The following is an 18,454-nucleotide window of genomic DNA, read 5'->3' as shown; positions in this document are numbered from 1 at the left end:
ACGTTTCATTCCGCACAAGTTAACTGAGGACCAAAAATTGCTCAGAATTCAACATCCGAAAGATCTCATTAAAGAGGGGAGAAAAGACGAAAACTTCCTTTACAACATTGTAACTGGTGGTGAAACGTGGTGTTTCCAACAAGAACCTGAAACTAAGCGTCAAAGTGCCGAATGGAAGGCCCCAGATGAGCAACAATCCAAGAAGAGAAAAATCAAAAATCAAGTTGATCTTCATTTGTTTTTACGATTCCAAGGAAATTGTCCACAATGAGTCAGTGCCAACGGACCAAACCGTCAATGCAATTTTCTATATTGGCTTTTTGAAGCGTTTGTTTCATCGCATTCGTCGAATTCGCCCTGAATACTGCGAGGGAGGAAGCTGGAGCTTATTGCATGATAATGCACCACCCATCTCCACTCTTGTGACTGATTTTTTGACTAGAAATCGCATTTTAATCAATCATCAATCATCAATCACTCATCATACGCGCCTGAAATGGCTCTCTGTGACTTCTACCTATTCGGAAAATTGCATTTGGCCAAGAAAGTTAAACGTTTTGCGTCCGTAGAGGTTATCCCAAAGTCTCGCACGGACATCCTGAAGGTCATTCCAGCCGATGACCTGAAACACTCTTTCGAAAAGCTTTTAGAAACGCAAAACAGTCTATGGAAGCTAAAGGGGACTATTTTGAATAAATAAACTCGAAGTTATCAAAACAAAGCTCCTGTCGTTTCTATTTTAGCGCAGTCTGGTTTATTTTGGACTTCACCTTGTAAGCGCGCTTGTACACTTTTTAGGTATTTGGCTGAGCTCCTCCGCCTATTTGTAGTGTGTTTAACTTGTGTTGAGGTGGACTGTATTCATAAAACTTGAGCTCCGCTCCATGCGTCGTAGGCGTCCTAGACAATTCCTATTGCTATAAAGCGCTCAAAACTATGACGACTGGACCGCCGGGTATGGGCTTATGGTTTAAGAATGAACCTTCCAGAGCGAGACCAGATTATTGCATTTGTTTTTTAAATAGAGTCTCAAAATAAGTCGAATAAGTATGCACAGAATGGTTCAATTTGCACGGGGTTTTCTGTACTTTGTAGCTAGTTTCTCTTAAAAGGTTTTTGTCAACATAAATTGTATAAACTCACAAAAGGGGCGCGTCTGTAAGCGCAAATGTGTTAAAAAATCACAAAAATAATTTTCAAACTGCGAAAAATCAAAATTGGCTCATCCGATTGATGTACTATTTTTTTGCTATAAAGCTTTTAAATGTTTACTATCACTCTGCATTAATTAAGTATTTCTTATTACTATCAAAATTTTGAAAAGAAGAACCTTTTCTCAAAAAATTTGGCAAAAACCAAGGCAAAATAAAGCTCAAGGTTCCGGAACCTCGGGTAAGACACACCAAATGATAGAAAAAATTTTTTCTAATAGCGCTCACCCCTCGGCCGTCAATGCACATACCTCCGAGTGTATTTCTGCTATAAAAACGCTCCTCACAGTCCGGAGCCGTCATAAAACTATAGGTCCCTCCATTTGTGAAAAAACATCAAGACGCGCGCCACAGAAGAAAGAAGCTTTAATGGATTTTTTTTTTTGTATTATAATCTGAGAAATAAATTCATAGCATTTATTTTTTGAATATGATATCCGGCATAGGTATGTCCGCCGCAGTTACGGTCCATTCGATCAGTCCAATTTTTGACTACTTTTTCCAATAAATCTGGCCGTTTGGCGTCAATGGTGACTTTGAATATTGACTTCCAATGTTTCAAGAGTTACTGGTCTGTCGGCATAAGCCAATGACTTAACATAGCCCCATAAAAAAAGTCCAAAGACGTTAAATCGCATGAACGAGGGGGTCAGGAAACAGGACTACTTCTGGAAAGAAAGTTGTCACCAAGTTGATTGTGTAATAAATCGATTATTACGCGCGCTGTATGGCAAGTTCCCCGTCTTGATAGGAGCAAATGTCGTCCATCTTTAACTGATTAACTTTTGGAAACAAAAATTTAGTCGGCATGGCTCGATAGCACTCGCTATTAATTGCAACCGCAGCTTCTTGCTTATGTTAAAAGAAATAAGGACAGATGATGCCACTTGAACTTTTTTTTTAATGTAAATTTCCACCAATTTGGAAGCGTTGTTCTAGCGTTAAATGACTTCAATTACATGATCTTGAATTATATTAGCATCCACTTTAACCGTACTACCTTCTATCAGAAATCTCAAAAAGTTTAGGAATGATTATTTTCCCATAAGCTAACGGAAAAGGCAATGATCTGCCTATTTCGACTAACGCCTAGCAGTATCAACCATCTAACGAAAAACGGTGGAAGTAAAGTTGGGCGCCAAATGCAAAGCGAATTAGTATTGGTTGTGATCATTACCTTAAAGGCTGTCTGGCTATCAATGATACGCTATCAAATTTATACGAGAGAGAGCAACCAAGATCAGCGCTTAATGAATAGCAACGAAGTTGGGGTTCATCCTCCACTGGTCGCTGGTCACACGAGCTCATCCCGAACGTTGAGACATGGTTGCAACGGTGATTTGGATAGATTGACTTTTACCTGGCACAGTTGCTTACCTGCTCTGAAGAGCTCGAAGAAGCATACAACCGAGTGTATCTAATCTAATAAACATCATGTGCAGCTAAAAACATTGTTGGGATGCGACGTGCAATTTTTCTAAGCTGATGCGATGGCTGAGTGAGCTCCATGAAAGAAGGCGAAGAAAGGAAATGAAGAGGGCTGATAGCTATGATGCCTGAGCCTGTATTCATTTAAATGCAGAGTTCCAGTGGAGGTCGACTAGAGACGAACTGACGACAATCAGAGACGTCTAAATTTATCACTCACGACTAAGTTATACAGTGACAAGACGGAATTGGTCATGAAATTTCTGCATTTTCGATGTTCCTTTTGATTCCACCTGCAGTGGAAACAATTAGAGACTATATTCGACGTATTACCTTCATACCTCCCTGGCGGAGAGCATAGACGCAGGTTTCTATTGTGGTCAGTAGACACAATCAGTCCCTGGTGGAAGTCAGCCGAAGAGGGGAGGATAGCTGACTCCAGGCCGTCTACTGTGCTGACTTCTTCGCTGCTATCTCCTTCGCCGAAAATTCAAGACACATTTTCAAAGGAAAAATTAAGGGCTCATTTTTCGAATACAGTTGCCGCAACAAACTTCCGGACGGATGTTCCATATTTTCAGATGATTCATACCTATTTTTTTTTTAATTTTTTTAGAACAACTTTTTTCCATCCACAGTCATCGAGTTTGATAAGTACTTCATTTCAAAATCTTTAACAAAAAGTATTTGGTATACTACTAAAGCAAGTTTTTGTAATTTAGTCTACTTTAGCCCTGATGAACTTTCAAATTTCTCAACGGAAAACTGAGATACTTAAGGGTAGAATCTCAGTTTACCATTTGCCTGTAAATTTGGAAAGTAAATACCCCCTCCAGGGCTTCCTAGAACAGGCATACTCATAGCTTATTCTCAGCCCTAATACTTCTGATTGACCAACTAGTATCCCTAACTAGACTACTTAAGACTACTAAGACTACCAAACAAATTATATGTAAACAAGTTATAGTGCTCAAGTTCACGAAAGCGGATGGATATATGTACATAAAAAATTTAAAAGGTAAGTTAAGGACAAAAATTAAGTATATAATAAGCAAAAAATAAAATATCCTAAGCCTTTTTTGCTAAATACGAATTAAAAAATAAAAATAAATTATATTTTAATTGAAAAAACTCTGCAATGTAATAATTTACTACTTTACTTTTCAAACTCACCAAGTATTTTTGGCCGTAATATTGGCAATTGAATCTGAAAATAGAAATAAAAATCATTAATAAATTATTTTCTCAACTTTCCTTTCCAGCAAAATAACATAGCTTAACGGTATTCGATAAGATCAAAACCCCAAAATTAATCAATGCCAATGTGAGTAACTTTTATAAAAGATATAATTTTACCAATTAATTTACACTAATTTTTATGCGAAAGTCGCTATTTGCTTATTATTTCACTCGCATACGTGCCTAAAATTCTCAACAGATTTATAAAAAAATATATTAAAGCGGCACCTTTCTTGCATCTAACAATCTTCTTTTTCACAGAAATCGAATGTAGCTAAACGATACCCAGCTAAAGGCAAAACTTATGAAGTGCTCGAGCTAAATACCTATGTAAATACTCCTTGTTAAAATGTAATCTTAAAGTCCGGACAATGTGAGATCACCCGCGACAAAGAAATCAAATAAATAATCTTGCGGCTTAGAGTCCGCTGATATTTTTCTCATTTCGACAAGCTATTGAAATTGCAAACATTAATGGATATTTAACAGCTGTAAGTTATACATAACTGTGACATTTGCTGCAACATAACACTGAGAAAAGCTATTATTTCTGCGTGCGAGCTCTTTTTAAGATCAACCTAAACAACGTCTTAAGCAAAGCAAGCCGAATGAACACTTGTTTTTGGGGAGACACCCTTACTGGGATTACTTTCTGCATTACTTCAGGGGAACCCAGAACGACGTCCATGAAATCGACCAATTCTATTCACCCGCGTCTGAGTCTATCGCTTTTGTAGCCAGCTTTCATTCTAAAGGCTCGTCTTCATGTGGCTCTGTATCGAGGTCTATCTTTTTTTCCGTAGTACGGCGTCCATGCAACGTCCTTGAAATCGACCAATCCTATTCAACCGCGTCTGAGTCCATCGCATTTGTAGCCGGCTTTCATTCTAAAGGCTCGTCTTCTTGTGTCTCTGTATCGAGGTCTATCTTTTTTTCCGTAGTACGGCGTCCATGCAACTTTTTACCGCGTTCGAGCATTTTGTAGACCAATCTGTTTCCGCAAAGCATCTCTTTTCGCGAGCCCACTATCCTAATTAATGTTGAGTTTCATCGCTGGGGGCTTAGGATCGCTTACCTTGCCTATGCAGTAGTATCCGGAAGTATCCGTAGCCCAAGAGGAACTGAGTTAAGAAGTAATTCGCTTCCCTAAGTTCCTATAAACACATATGCCTATTGATGGAATCAGTTTCGCCGCCCATCTGCCATTCGGTTCAGTGCCCCATCGGCGTTTCTTTCTTCTTGGAGTCCCACGCATCCACTCATTCCCGGATCATGAGGTCGACGGGTATCACCCCGCTGAATGAACACCTTTGCTTAATCAAAACGCCGGCTTCTTCTTTGTTGAGTTCTTTAACACTAAATTTAACGGGCACAGGTTTGCTATTTATTCTAGTGCTACTGTAGAGGTGGTGCTACTGCGATGGCTCTCGGAGCGCATGTATGGCAAACATAAAAGGCGGCGGATCCATTCGTAATATTCTGCATTCATCTTACTTATCAGATTACTGCCTATTCAACATGTCACAGGCCATTTGGTGCTTTACGGGTTGGTACTCCTATAATATTGGATAGTTTCGAGGCAAAACTACGTTGGAATCTTTCACTTCTTTGTGAAGTTTGTGAAGAGTACAAAGTCCGGCATCTTATCTGACCCCACATCCCATCACTTTTTTTGCCCATCATTTGACTTTCACTGCCACTAAACAAGAAATATTTTAGTGGTATTAGTGGTCCTTCGAGTATTTCGTGAATAGCCTATACTCGTATAAATATTAACGAACGGAAGAAGATTTATGGCTGGTAATCAAAATGAGCCGAATTATTACATCTTTGCGCTGGTTGATGAAACTGTTGGAGGGAGATCAGAAAATTTCTGCACTGCTGCGCAGCCGATTCATACAAATAAAGCAAATTGTAGGAATAAACTAAATCCCACACAGATGAGGTGTGCCTCAGAAGAAGATGAATTTAAGTGAAGGAGGTCGTGGCGCTGCTCAAATAAGGCAGTCTGCATGCAAACTTATTGACTCAGAGGACCTGCCGAAACCGTAGCAATAGCATACAAAGGCAACTAAATGTGTGTGTGTGTATGTAAATGTAGAAATATAAATTACAAATAAAATTGGCAAAAGAAAAAATATTCTTGAATCATGGCACGCAACCCCCAGCAGTGCGTTTGCCAACACCGTTATACGAGTATCGCTTATGCGGGGCCAAGAAGATTTCGCCAAGTTCGCAATTTAACAAAAAATATCGGTTGCCGGAAAGTGTGCTACAACTGCGCAGCAGAAATGGAACCACCCCGCCCACTTTTCGTTTCATTGTTTTGTTAATTTTTTGCACTTCGCTGTCGTGTAATTTTTGGGCAGTTCTTCGACTGACTTTATTGTATGTATTAATAATAAGTCTTACTGACTTCAATATATTAGCTTTTTGTGTATTCTTCTTTCTTGTTGTAATGGTGTAATAATTTATTGTTATGTGCCATTAGCACGCACACTTGTGCAACTGTATGCATGTGTGTGTATGTAGATACTCATTTTTCGTCCTACGCATGCCAACACCAGAAGCGAAGGAAGCGGATTGCGGAAGAGCAATTGCCAATTTGGACTCACACTCGTATGAAATGAGTTTTCGGCTCATAAACAAATCAGAAGTACATATGGAATGCATATGGCAACGTTGCACTGTACTTATATATGTATATGAATTGTTCTTGCTCGCGGCAACAAGTCAGTACTCGTAATAAAAATGAAATATCTAAAAATTCTAACTTATTGTGAATGGCAAATTTAAAGCCTGCCTGAAACAGAAACTCTCATAAATAATTTTCGCTCAAATTCCAGTGCAGTGAGTGGAAATTCGTGTAGTTTACCCGTAGCAGGGCATTCGTAACCCCATTAATTGTCAGCTCGTAAATTTCCCATAAATTACGTTCCTGTTTAATTTGCAATTTACGCATTTTTAATTTATTTTGTGCTGCATTGATGAAACAGTGTAATGGTCGATTGATTGTTGCCGTTGCTGTAGCTATTTGCGGCTTTTAGCACTTCATTGCTGTTTGCTAGTTGCTATTTATTGAGACGGCATCGAAATCGTTATCGATTTGTGCGATTCACTGGCTGTTTGGGCCAAATTGATGAGGTGAAAATTAATGACTTAAGGTTTAACATATTTCATATATTTAGATATTTTACAATACTCGAAGTAACATTTTATCATACTTATTTTGATTTGATCAAAACTTAGACACTGCGCTATACAAATATTTTTTATGCTCATTTGTGCTTTATTAAAGCCGCCGTATTTAAAAATGTGGGGAATTGACGCATAGGGCAAGTTAGAATGCCATAAATTAAGGTACGGTAAGTTAAGTTTAGGTAAGATAATATGGTTAAGTTAAGTTAATTTCCGATAAGTAAAGTTAAGTTAAGTTAAGTTAATTTCCGATAAGCAAAGTTAAGTTAATTTCTGTTAAGTAAAGCTAAGTTGCGATAAGCTGGTTAAGTTAAATTAATTTCCGATAAGTAAAGTTAATTTAAGAGATTCAGTTTATTGAGTTAAGTTATTTTCTGATAAGTAAAGTTAAGTCAAGATAAGTTACATTCGTTAATTTAAGCCAATTTCCGATAAGTAAAGTTAAGTTTAGATATGTTAAGTTTAGTTAAGCTAAGTTAATTTCTGATAAGTAAAGTTAAGTTAAGTTAAGTTAAGTTAATATCCGATAAGTAAAGTTAAGTTAAGTTAATTTCTGTTAAGTAAAGTTAAGATGCCATAAGCTGGTTAAGTTAAATTAATTTCCGATAAGTAAAGTTAAATTAAGAGTTTCAGTTTATTGAGTTAAGTTATTTTATGATAAGTAAAGTTAAGTCAAGATAAGTAAATTCGTTAATTTAAGCCAATTTCCGATAAGTAAAGTTAAGTTTAGATATGTTAAGTTTAGTTAAGCTAAGTTAATTTCTGATAAGTAAAGTTAAGTTACGATTAGATAAGTTCGCTAAATTGAGTTAATTTTCGATAAGTAAAATTAAGTTAATTTCCGATAAGTTAAGTTAAGAAAAGTTAAGCTCGCTACGTTAAGTTAATTTCCAATAAGTAAAATTCAGTTAATATAACTTCTTAAGTTAAGTTGATTTCCGATAATTAAAGTTAAGACAAGTTAAGTTAATTTCCGATAAGAAAGGTTAAATTTAGATATGTTAAGTTAGGTAGATTTTCGATAAGATAAGTAAAGTTAAGTTTAGATGTGTTAAGTTTAGATACGTTAAGTTTAGTTAAGCTAAGTTAATTTATGATAAGTAAAGTTAAGTTGCGATTAGATAAGTTCGCTAAATTAAGTTAATTTCCGATAAGTAAAATTAAATTAAGTTAAATTAATTTCCGTTAAGTTACGTCAAGAAAAGTTAAGCTAGCTAAAATAAGTGAATTTCCAATAAGTGAAGTTAGGTTAAGGTAAGCAAAGTTCGTTAAGTTAATTTCCGATAACTAAAGTGAAGTTAGTATAACTTCTTAAGTTAGATTAATTTCCGACTAAGGCGGCCGCCGTAGCCGAATGGGTTGGTGCGTGACTACCATTCGGAATTCACAGCGAGAACGTTGGTTCGAATCTCGGTAAAAGATCAAAAATTAAGAAAAACATTTTTCTAATAGCGGTCGCCTCTCGGCAGGCAATGGCAAACCTCCGAGTGTATTTCTGCCATGAAAAGGCTCCTCAAAAAAATATCTGCCATTCGGAGTCGGCTTGAAGCTGTAGGTCCCTCCATTTGTGGAGCAACATCAAGACGCACGCCACAAATAGGAGGAGGAGCACGGCAAAACACCCGAAAAGGTTGTTCGCGCCAATTATATATATATAAAGTTAAGTTAAGATACGCTAAGTTTGTTAAGTTAAGTTAATTTCTGATAGGCAAACTTCGTTAAATTAAGTCAATTTCTGATAAGTAAAGTTAAGTTGAGATAAGTTTAGTTCGTTAAGTAAATTCCCAATAATTAAGTAAGCTGAAATAAATTAAGTTAAGTTAATATACTATACACTACCACTTTCCACTAAATGGAATCCCGGTCGTGTTCTTGGCAGTCACCCCGGTGATGATGATCGCGTTCGGGTTGTCCACTCATGGATATTCGAAGGAGAATTGTTGCCTAAGTGTTGTAGCTAAGTTATGGCTTTTGCCAACGAAAACCCACTTTTTTCAATTTAAATATGCATTGTACATAAATTTATCGCATCATTTTAAGTTAGTTTTGAACAGTCGTTCATTTTATTATCCTCAACAAGTGAGTATTATAAGGTTCACAGAGAGAGTGCTGACCAGACTTCGGACCATGTAAAGGATCCACGAAATGTAATGTGGCAAATGAAACTCACTCCATTTACGAAGTTCCTCTTTCGATTTCTCTTCTCTTATTTATATTTTTAGTGAGTTAGTGCGTAGCAAGTTACATCCCTAGCTGACTTCCAGTGAAAACTTGGTGACATTCGGTTGAGTGGAAGCGAAGTTATTGCATCTAAACTGTCAGTATATTTGTGTCATCGGTACAAAAATTAGTTTCGAACAAAGAGCTAATATCAAATTTTGTTGCAAAATCGGTAAAACGTTTACCGAAACATTTTAATTGATGAAAAAACTTATGGCGATCATTGCCAGAGTTCATGAGTTTACGCGTTTCAGATATGGTTGTGAGGACGTAAATGACAATGAACATACGGGCCGCGCAAAATCAGTAATCACCGAAAACTCCATCGAAATTGTTCGTAAATTTATCAAAGATGAACCGAAATCATAGTTGAAATTCATGGAATCGGAGTTGAATATTTCCAAAACATCGATTTATCGCATTTTAACTGACCATTTAGGCTTACGAAAGGTCTGAGCACGTTTCATTCCGCACAAGTTAACTGAGGACCAAAAATTGCTCAGAATTAAACATTCGAAAGACCTCATTAAAGAGGGGAGAAAAGACGAAAACTTCCTTTACTACATTGTAACTGGTGGTGAAACGTGGTGTTACCAACATGAACCTGAAACTAAGCGTCAATGTGCCGAATGGAAGGCCCCAGATGAAAAATCAAGTTGATCCTCATTTGTTTTTACGATTCCAAGGAAATTGTCCACAATGAGTCAGTGCCAACGGGCGAAACCGTCAATGCAATTTTCTATATTGGCGTTTTGAAGCGTTTGTTTCATCGCATTCGTCGAATTCGCCCTGAATACTGCGAGGGAGGAAGCTGGAGCTTATTGCAGGATAATCCACCATCTCATCGATCCACTCTTGTGATTGATTTTTTGACTAGAAATCGCATTTTAACCATCAATCACTCACCGTACTCGCCTGATTGGCTCCCTGTGACTTCTACCTATTCGGAAAATTGCATTTGGCAAAGAAAGTTAAACGTTTTGCGTCCGTAGAGGCCATCCAAAAGGCTTGTACCGACATCATTAAAGACATTCCGGTCAATCGCCTGTAACACACTTTCGAAAAGCGTTTAGAAACGCAAAACTGTCTATCGAAGGCAGAGGGGACTATTTTGAATAAATAAACTCGAAGTTATCAGAACAAAACTCCTGTCGTTTCTATTTTAACCCAATCTTGCTTATTTTGAACTTCACCTTGTATTTTGCTAAAGATTTTAATATAATTATGTTGCCGCGTAGCTAAGAAGAAAAAGTACTCAGAGATCTACATAAATTTGTTAAATTTCTCCAGGCTTAAGTTAAGCACCTTTACTGAACTCAAATACACGACAAAAGTTCAAGTTTAGTTACATATTTACCTACGTGATTTTAGGTAAATCTACAGAGCAGCTGCAGACGCATTTAAACATACCCCAGTCTGAGCACTCAGGCTTGAGTAAATTAAGCCTCAAACATCTGAGGATGTATTGTGGCCTCTTCCTGTTTCAAAGAAGCGCCTAACGTCGCAATTCACTCCCAATAAATTCAAAAGAAGTTTGTAATTTGAAGGAAGAAGAAGCATAATCAAATATACTCTTATGAGCGCGTATGAGAAAGAATGTAAATATGAAAATTTATACAAAATTTATAGCACGTTTGTGTCTGTTTAAATTCGAAGCAGTAACTTTGTCCAAAGAGTTTGCCTGGCAGCAAAAACACACAAGCACAAAGATTATATACATACATACATATATGGGCACACACATACATATACTCACATATAAAAATATATATGCATATGTACATGCAAAAGTTTATTGCCAAAGGCACATCTGTTTTCGGGAAAAACTCAGCTATTCACTCAGGCACACCCACAACGTACATTTGTGTTTGTAAGTCTCGCTGCCATATGCGACATCACACCCACTTATTTATTGTACTTTGGCTAAGGACTCAACTTCGCAAGGAAAATGAAGTAAATGAAGCCCTCAAAAGTGTGTTATTCAATGTTTTTGTTCGCTTGGCGTCCTTAAGTCCCAAAGTCTTATAATATTGTCCAAACTAATTTCACAAATAATGCACGAAAACAGTGAAATATAAATTGAAACATATTCACACTCATAACAACGTTCACAACATACACACATGGCAGTATCTCCCGAGTAGGAAAAGCTCTTCGCGTAAATTGGAAAAGATGTATTTTGCTCGGGGAAAAGGATTAAATTGTTAAAGCACTGCAGGGGCAGTGCCAATGCACAGTGGTCGAAATGCGCAATATAGACATTAAAAGTAGAAAATTCCAATATGCGAATAATTTAGATATTTTTATCACCAACGCTTGCTATCAATTGGCGAAGCGTTTAAGTTGTTTGCCTTTTGTTTTGCTTTCAATATTCGCACAGCAGTGAGCTAAAAAATTTATCTTTTTTTGGTGCAAACATATTTGACAGTTTTTTTGAGTTTTTAAAGCAGATTAAATAAATAATTTTTAACGCATACAAATTCAGTGTAAATTGGTGAATATTCTTTACCCTTAAGAGTTTACAGTACAATTCCTCTTAACCGGTCACCTCGGGACTGCATACCTGGCCGGTTGCCGTTTTGACCGGTTAATCCGAAGTGTACTTGTATAATATATTGTATACATATATATAAAAAAATGGAGAAGCATTTTTTACATATTTATATATTTCATATTTACATATGTTAATGTGTTACATCAATAAAATATAGGTGTAATAATTATTTTTTGAAAAAGTCTGCGATTTTCTTCTGTTTTTTAACCTTCAGTGAATTTCTGAATGCGACTTCCCTCCATTTTCCAATCACCAAAACGTCTAATGCTTCAATGCAATTTCCATCACATTTTTGGCTTCTTCATGAGAAACTGTTTTCTCCTCTTCAACGTCACTACTCTCATCATCTTCCTCTTGTTCTTTGTTTGCTAAATCTATGATTTCGTCATCATTCAAAAATTCATTTTCAAGTGTTCGTCACAGTTTATCATCCAATTTTCCACATCTTCTGCCTGTAATGATTCGTTACCCGATAACTTTTGAAGGTCTTGTAAAGTAGATTTGTTTTCTTCTTCTTCAGTCCCTGCAATATTCGAGATCACAATTAGATTCTCAACATCTGGCCAAAGTTTTCTCCAAGACTTAACAAACGTTGAAGAGGGCATTTCTTGAAATGCTGTAGCTAACATATAGATAACGTCCTTGATATTGATCTTTTTGATGACTTCTAAAAGACCTTTGTCTTCACTCTCCGAATGTTGCAGAATTTCAGAAACAAGTTTACGCCTGTATCGTCTTTTTAAGCTTTCGATCACTCCTTGGTCCGTTGGTTGCACTAAGCTCGTCACATTAGGAGGAAGATAAACTAATTTTATGTCATCTGAGGATGGGTTGGAGCATTATCTAACACAAGAATTGCTTTAATAGGCAAGTTTACACTTTTTAAATGTTTTTTAACTTTTGGAACAAACTCCAAATTAAACCACTCTTTAAATAAGTCTGAATTCATCCACGCTGATTTTTGTGACTTATAATAAACCGGAAGGGAAGATGGATTCAAGTTTTTGAATGCCCGTGGTTTAGCAGACTTGCCAATAACGAAAAGAGTCCCTGCTGCTAATACGTTCTTTGTTCTTCTTGATGCCAGAGGCAGACTGTTCATGACTGCCTAGAAAAGTTGTTTCTGGTAACATTTTAACGTTTAGCCCGGTCTCGTCCATATTATAGACCTGTTCTTGAGATAATTCCTCTGTTTTAACCATTTCACCAAACTTAGTCTTGAATTCTGTCGCACCAGAAGTATCAGCAGACATTTTTTCTCCACTTACATGTGCGAAATGAATTCCGTGTCGCTTCTTCCATCGATTAAGCCAACCATCACTTGCCACAAAGTCACCTCGAATATTAATCTTCTGGTGGATAGCCAAAGCTTTTTCTTTCAAAATTGGGCCGCCAATCGGTGTACCTCTTCGACGTTCCTGAAGAAACCAGATCCACAAAGCTTCATCGACGACCTCGCAAATCGGTTTTTTTTTCTCGTACAACGGCTACCCAGATTTCAATAGATTAACAGATAGATTCAACAGATTAGCGCCGACAACAATAACTGCAGTGATGAGAGAGCTTGAATGTAAATTCAATAGTCGTAACGACAATTGAAAGTACAGGTGCGGCGACGATGAATTATAAAGCAGGGGCGTGAACACTAGTAATTAATGGAAGGAATAAGCAGAATATTTTTTTTTTTTTTTTTGTCAAAATGGCGGTTTCTCAAAGAAAATCGATTTTTGACCATAATTTCGGACTTAAATTATTTATATAAAAAAATATTTATCGGTGAGAAAAAGTCTTCGATTAATTACTAAAAAATATATTTAAGAAGCTCGTGTTAAAATTTGAGACTAATCAATTTAGCCGTTTTCGAGTAATGTTGATCACCGACTTTGAAAACACCAATTTGAGAAAAAAACCGTTTAAAGTTTGAAAAGCACTGAGTCTATGTAAGTCTTAAATGCCTTTTCAAATGTGCGTGTAACTTCGAACATATTCAACGGAACGATATTAAATTTTCTGTGTGTATTCTCAAATATATGTACATAAAGAAAAATTTTTTTTTTTCAAAATTCTAACTGTATATGACCCCTGAAATCACGCAGCATAATTAAGCAACGAGGTTTGTTTGAATGCGATTTTTTATATTCATTGTTTATGTTTGCTTTCTGAAATTATGTTTTTTTATCCAAACATGCTAAATGTATATAAAGTAAAATTTCTTAATTATTTAGACAATTTAAGGGGGGAGCCTGGTTTATGAGGTCTAAAAATTGCATCTCTTTGCGAGTATAAAGTATAAAAAATGTTTGTACTGGTTAAAATAAGTTGAAAAAAATGTTTAACATAGAAATTCGTAGAGCGCTGCAAAACTGGCGTACAAGATACAGCTCGTAATTATTATCTAAAGCAAAAAATTCAAATGGATTTCTAATTATCATGATTTTTTATTCTAGATGAACTAAGAAAACTGAGAGAAATTCCAAAATTTCAACTTTTTGGAGGTTTTAAAGAAAAAAATGCCTTTCTATAAAAAAAAATTCACTTCAACTTGGTATAAAAATTTCGAAAATTTTTTTTTTATTTATTTTGTTAGTTCAAATAGAAGAGAATTTAATACTGAAGGGAACAAGCTATGATTCATTTCAAAAGGTTCATTAGTTTTTTTTCATTCATGTACGCCTATTCAAAGAAATCATAAAAATGAAAAGTCGAGAAAAGAAGATAAAGTTTGTACTATAGCTGTCCGGTCACAGCGTAACTACCTAACGCTCGCCTACCTGTGGCTTTGTATCTACGGAAATATTGAGAATTAGGCTCTGTAACTTTGTGTGAATATTCTGAAATATATTAGGAATCGCTTAAAACAAAAAAAAAATTGTTTTTTTTTGACCTTATAAACCAGGCCCCCCCTTAAGATAAAAGACTGATTTCTAGTAATAATATCCACCATATCAGCCGCTTTTAATACTTTGTGAAGCACTGAATCCAAATTCGGCCACAAATATTTTCAATTACATCACAATTTTGGACTGAATCCCTTGCCGTGCATGAATATGACGCGCCAGGCTCTTGAATATATCGTCGGGCCAAACGTAAATATCACGAGCCGAGCTCGTGTACAGATAGTCGGATCAAACATAAACATCACGAGCCTGGGTCGTGAGTGAATGTTAGTTTCTATCTGTAAGCCACCAGAGCTAGTCACGAGTCTCATAATTGATATTACAAAGTAACAGGTGGCGCAAAATTAATCAATTATGGAAAGATTTATAATATTTGCAAATATCGTCCTACGGTAATCATAGCATACAGCTGCAGCATACAAATAGACAAGCAATGGAACACGTAAGGGTCAAAATAAAGATTTTTTTTTTTAGTAAAAAGTTGAATGGTTAATTTTGCGCCACCCGATTAATTTTGCGCCACCCTTTAGTTTATATTATTCTGATCTGTTTACCACGCGTTGACGCATAACCCGAGTTCCGTCGCGCTAAATGGCTCGGCAAGGGATTACAGTATCCTTTTAAGTCAAATGTTTGAAAAAAAAAAACAAATTGCAATCCAAATAAAATATTATTGTCGTTGTCGCATTTTCGCAAACACTATCCGAAATTCAAACATCGTGGCCGACACATTTCATACGATCGCATGCATGTTATTTTACAGTTCAATATTGTTACTTGCTGCTAAATGCGATGTTAAATGTACGGCGCTGCAGCAATAGCACAACGGCTTAACAGCACTTGTGTGTAAATTTTAACTAAATGAGAACAGCTGAACAAAGTTTCATTTTTAATGTCTGACATATATGAGAGGCGTGTTTTACCTTGTATTATAGTCTTTATTATTATTTTACCTTGTAAAAACAATTTAAAATGTGTCAATAAAGAAGTTTTGGCTTTTTATATTGACGTTTGGTTTAACAGCGCACTCGTATGAACTAATGCTAGCCGCATCGAAATTGCTGTCAGCTGCGATCAGTGATGGTAAATGATTTTTTGAAAAATCCCTACACAGCCCAAAAAAATTCCCTTCTTTTCCCTACGCTTGCAAAAAATTTTCCCTATACAATTCCCAACATTTTTTCTCCTGTATTTGCACTATAATGAGGCACTTGCAACGTCAAAATTGAGTTATTTGATTAAGTTTTGGACTTGGTGCTATTTGGACACTTTATAATAAAAACAAATTTTATTTCAAATATATATAAGTAAACATATTTATTATATTAGAAACACAAATGTAAAGAAAAATTCAGCAAAAAGACTAAAAATCAGATTTTTTCACTACATTCAGCAAGGCAGAGTTTTTATTTTTCAGAATCCGGCACGGTTTCTTTTAAGAGTGGGATTAAATGGTTCACCACTTGCAGCGCGACATTATGCTCAGCGAAGAACATGCTAAGTCTTAATTCGAAATTTCTGGAACCATTTGGTTTACTCGATTTTTTCTTAAAAAACTCTGTTTATTTTAGGTGTCTTTTTTATTGCCTTGCTATTTTTTTGGTGCATTTCTGATTCGGCGTGCTTCTGAAAATCAGACATGCCGCAGTTCAAAACTTTGTCGCACGCAACGCATTTTCATTTGAATGGATCGTTAGCCACAGCTTCCAACCAGCCACTAAAATTGTCGTCGTCAAGCCACTTGTTATTAAACTTTTGTTTCCGATACTTGCATTGTTTTTTCTGGTGTTCCTCCGAAGAGTCAGTCGAAGAGCGGGAACTCATATATAAGTATATATGCATTTTAAATATAAAAAAAGCTAAAACTAAATTATTTGCAAACTTACTTCAAAAGTGAAAAGCACCAGAAAACAAACAATTTTCGGGCGAAGAAAAAATCGCGTTAGCGTTAACGAAGAAAAAAACGGCAATGTTGCCGTATTAACGCTTTTAAAAGTATTCTGCCATAAAGAAAAAAAGTCTGGCATGAAACCTTACTGCGGATTTTTTTTAAATGATCTTTTCTAATTTTTCCCGCTATTTCAAATTTTTTTCTGTTCTTCTTGAAAATTCCTTACATTTACAGAATTTAACAAAATATGTCCTTCTTTTCCCTACACCCACATTTTTCGACAAAAATCCCTACATGTAGGGAATTTTCCCTACATTTACCATCACTGCCTGCGATGCATTGGCAATCGCAAAACTCGAGTAGTAGTTCACACTTTAATGGCTTGGCAAAATCATTCTCAAATTCATCTAAAAAATAGTGTCTTATAGCAAAATATTACATTTGTTTTGTCAATTTGAAGGCAGATTTGTTGAACAGGAATTGGTTTTCATAATTGGATTCTATGTAAGTGGAAACCTGCATATTTTGTATAAATGAAATTCAACAAAATGATAACTAAATACATGCAAATAATTATTATAAATATAAATCAAATTAAAGCATTTGAAAGCAAAAAGGTATGGCTATTAAAATAACAAATTTAAAGGCTGAACAACAGCTATGCCCAATAGCAAAATCAGGCATAAAGTTTAATATTTTGAAAAATTTCTTTATACCATTTTTTTTTAAATAAGTATAATGAAAAATAAATTCTATTTTTACCAAAGCTTATTTTCAAGGGGACGCAAAATTATTCACCCTATCGGAAAATTCATAATTTTTGCAAATGGCGTCGTGTCAATCTTAACGCTTGTGAACTAAACAAACAGCTGCAATATACAATCAGACAAGCAACGAAGTGCGTAAAGGTCAACATAAAGATTTCCATCACTCAAAATATTTCTGTTTTTGTTTTTTTTTTGGGACCTAAGTCTGACTCTGTACTTTTGATATAAATGAAATGAAAATAAAAAAATGATATTATTGCTTTGGTTAGAAAATGCGGCTTGGTTCTAGTCTTTGCCAACATTTCATAAAAATATCCCTCAATTATAACTTTTTCTTAAACTTCCGAGACTAGTCTATGCCAACCACTGTGCGCAGGACTGCACTACATTGAATAATTAGAAAATTAAGAACAGTGAAGAATGAAAAAGAAATAGTAATAAAATGAATGACAAAAGCGGAAGTGTCACCGTAAATGGCAGACAACATATTTTTCACAATTTTGTTTCTCGCCGACGAACACAAAAAGAAGTAAATAGCGGTAAGATTGTGAAAATAGGGCACACAAATCATCTTAACAAAATACGCAATAAAAACATTGCCAGCAATGTGCGTGTGACAGTGGAACAACAAAGTGAGACAGAAAATGTCACACCAATTGCGCATTAGCCGAAAATGGGAAAATTTGTATAAGAGTAGCTGTTGCTTGTTCGCAAGGCAAATTTAATGCATTTTCGCCAGTCTCAAGGTAGACAATTTTATAAGGGATAAACGCTAAAAAAAACACTTTTTTCATGAATTTATTGTAGCGAAACGGTTCAAGTCAGTTTATTAAAAGTTGTTGCATATTATAAAGTAACATTTCAAGAATATTTGATAAAATTTTCATGTAAAAATATTGCAAAATGAGCGAATGAGAGCACATTTACGTAGACGTCTTTTCAAAAATACATTTTGCAGTAGTCAGCATATCTCAGCGTAGAATCATCTGAAATCAAAAAAATCGAATAATTTAGTTAAAGTATGAGTTAAACTTCCCCCCAACGTTTAT

General features: G+C 35.7%; 1 protein-coding gene across 1 annotated transcript in view; it reads right to left on the bottom strand.

The window, feature by feature from the left end:
* LOC129236825 (regulatory protein zeste-like) overlaps nt 1-18,454 on the bottom strand; it is a 182,907-nt gene that overhangs the window by 99,723 nt on the left and 64,730 nt on the right. The window contains exon 2 of the mRNA XM_054871072.1: nt 3,813-3,846. The gene's annotated coding sequence lies outside the window, so the exon portion shown is untranslated. The remainder of the gene's footprint in view (nt 1-3,812; nt 3,847-18,454) is intronic.

The sequence above is a fragment of the Anastrepha obliqua genome, chromosome 2 (genome assembly GCF_027943255.1).
Source record: "Anastrepha obliqua isolate idAnaObli1 chromosome 2, idAnaObli1_1.0, whole genome shotgun sequence".
Lineage (NCBI taxonomy): Eukaryota > Metazoa > Arthropoda > Insecta > Diptera > Tephritidae > Anastrepha > Anastrepha obliqua.
The sequence above is the reverse complement of the archived record's forward strand: the minus strand, read 5'-3'. Positions and strand labels throughout refer to the sequence as shown.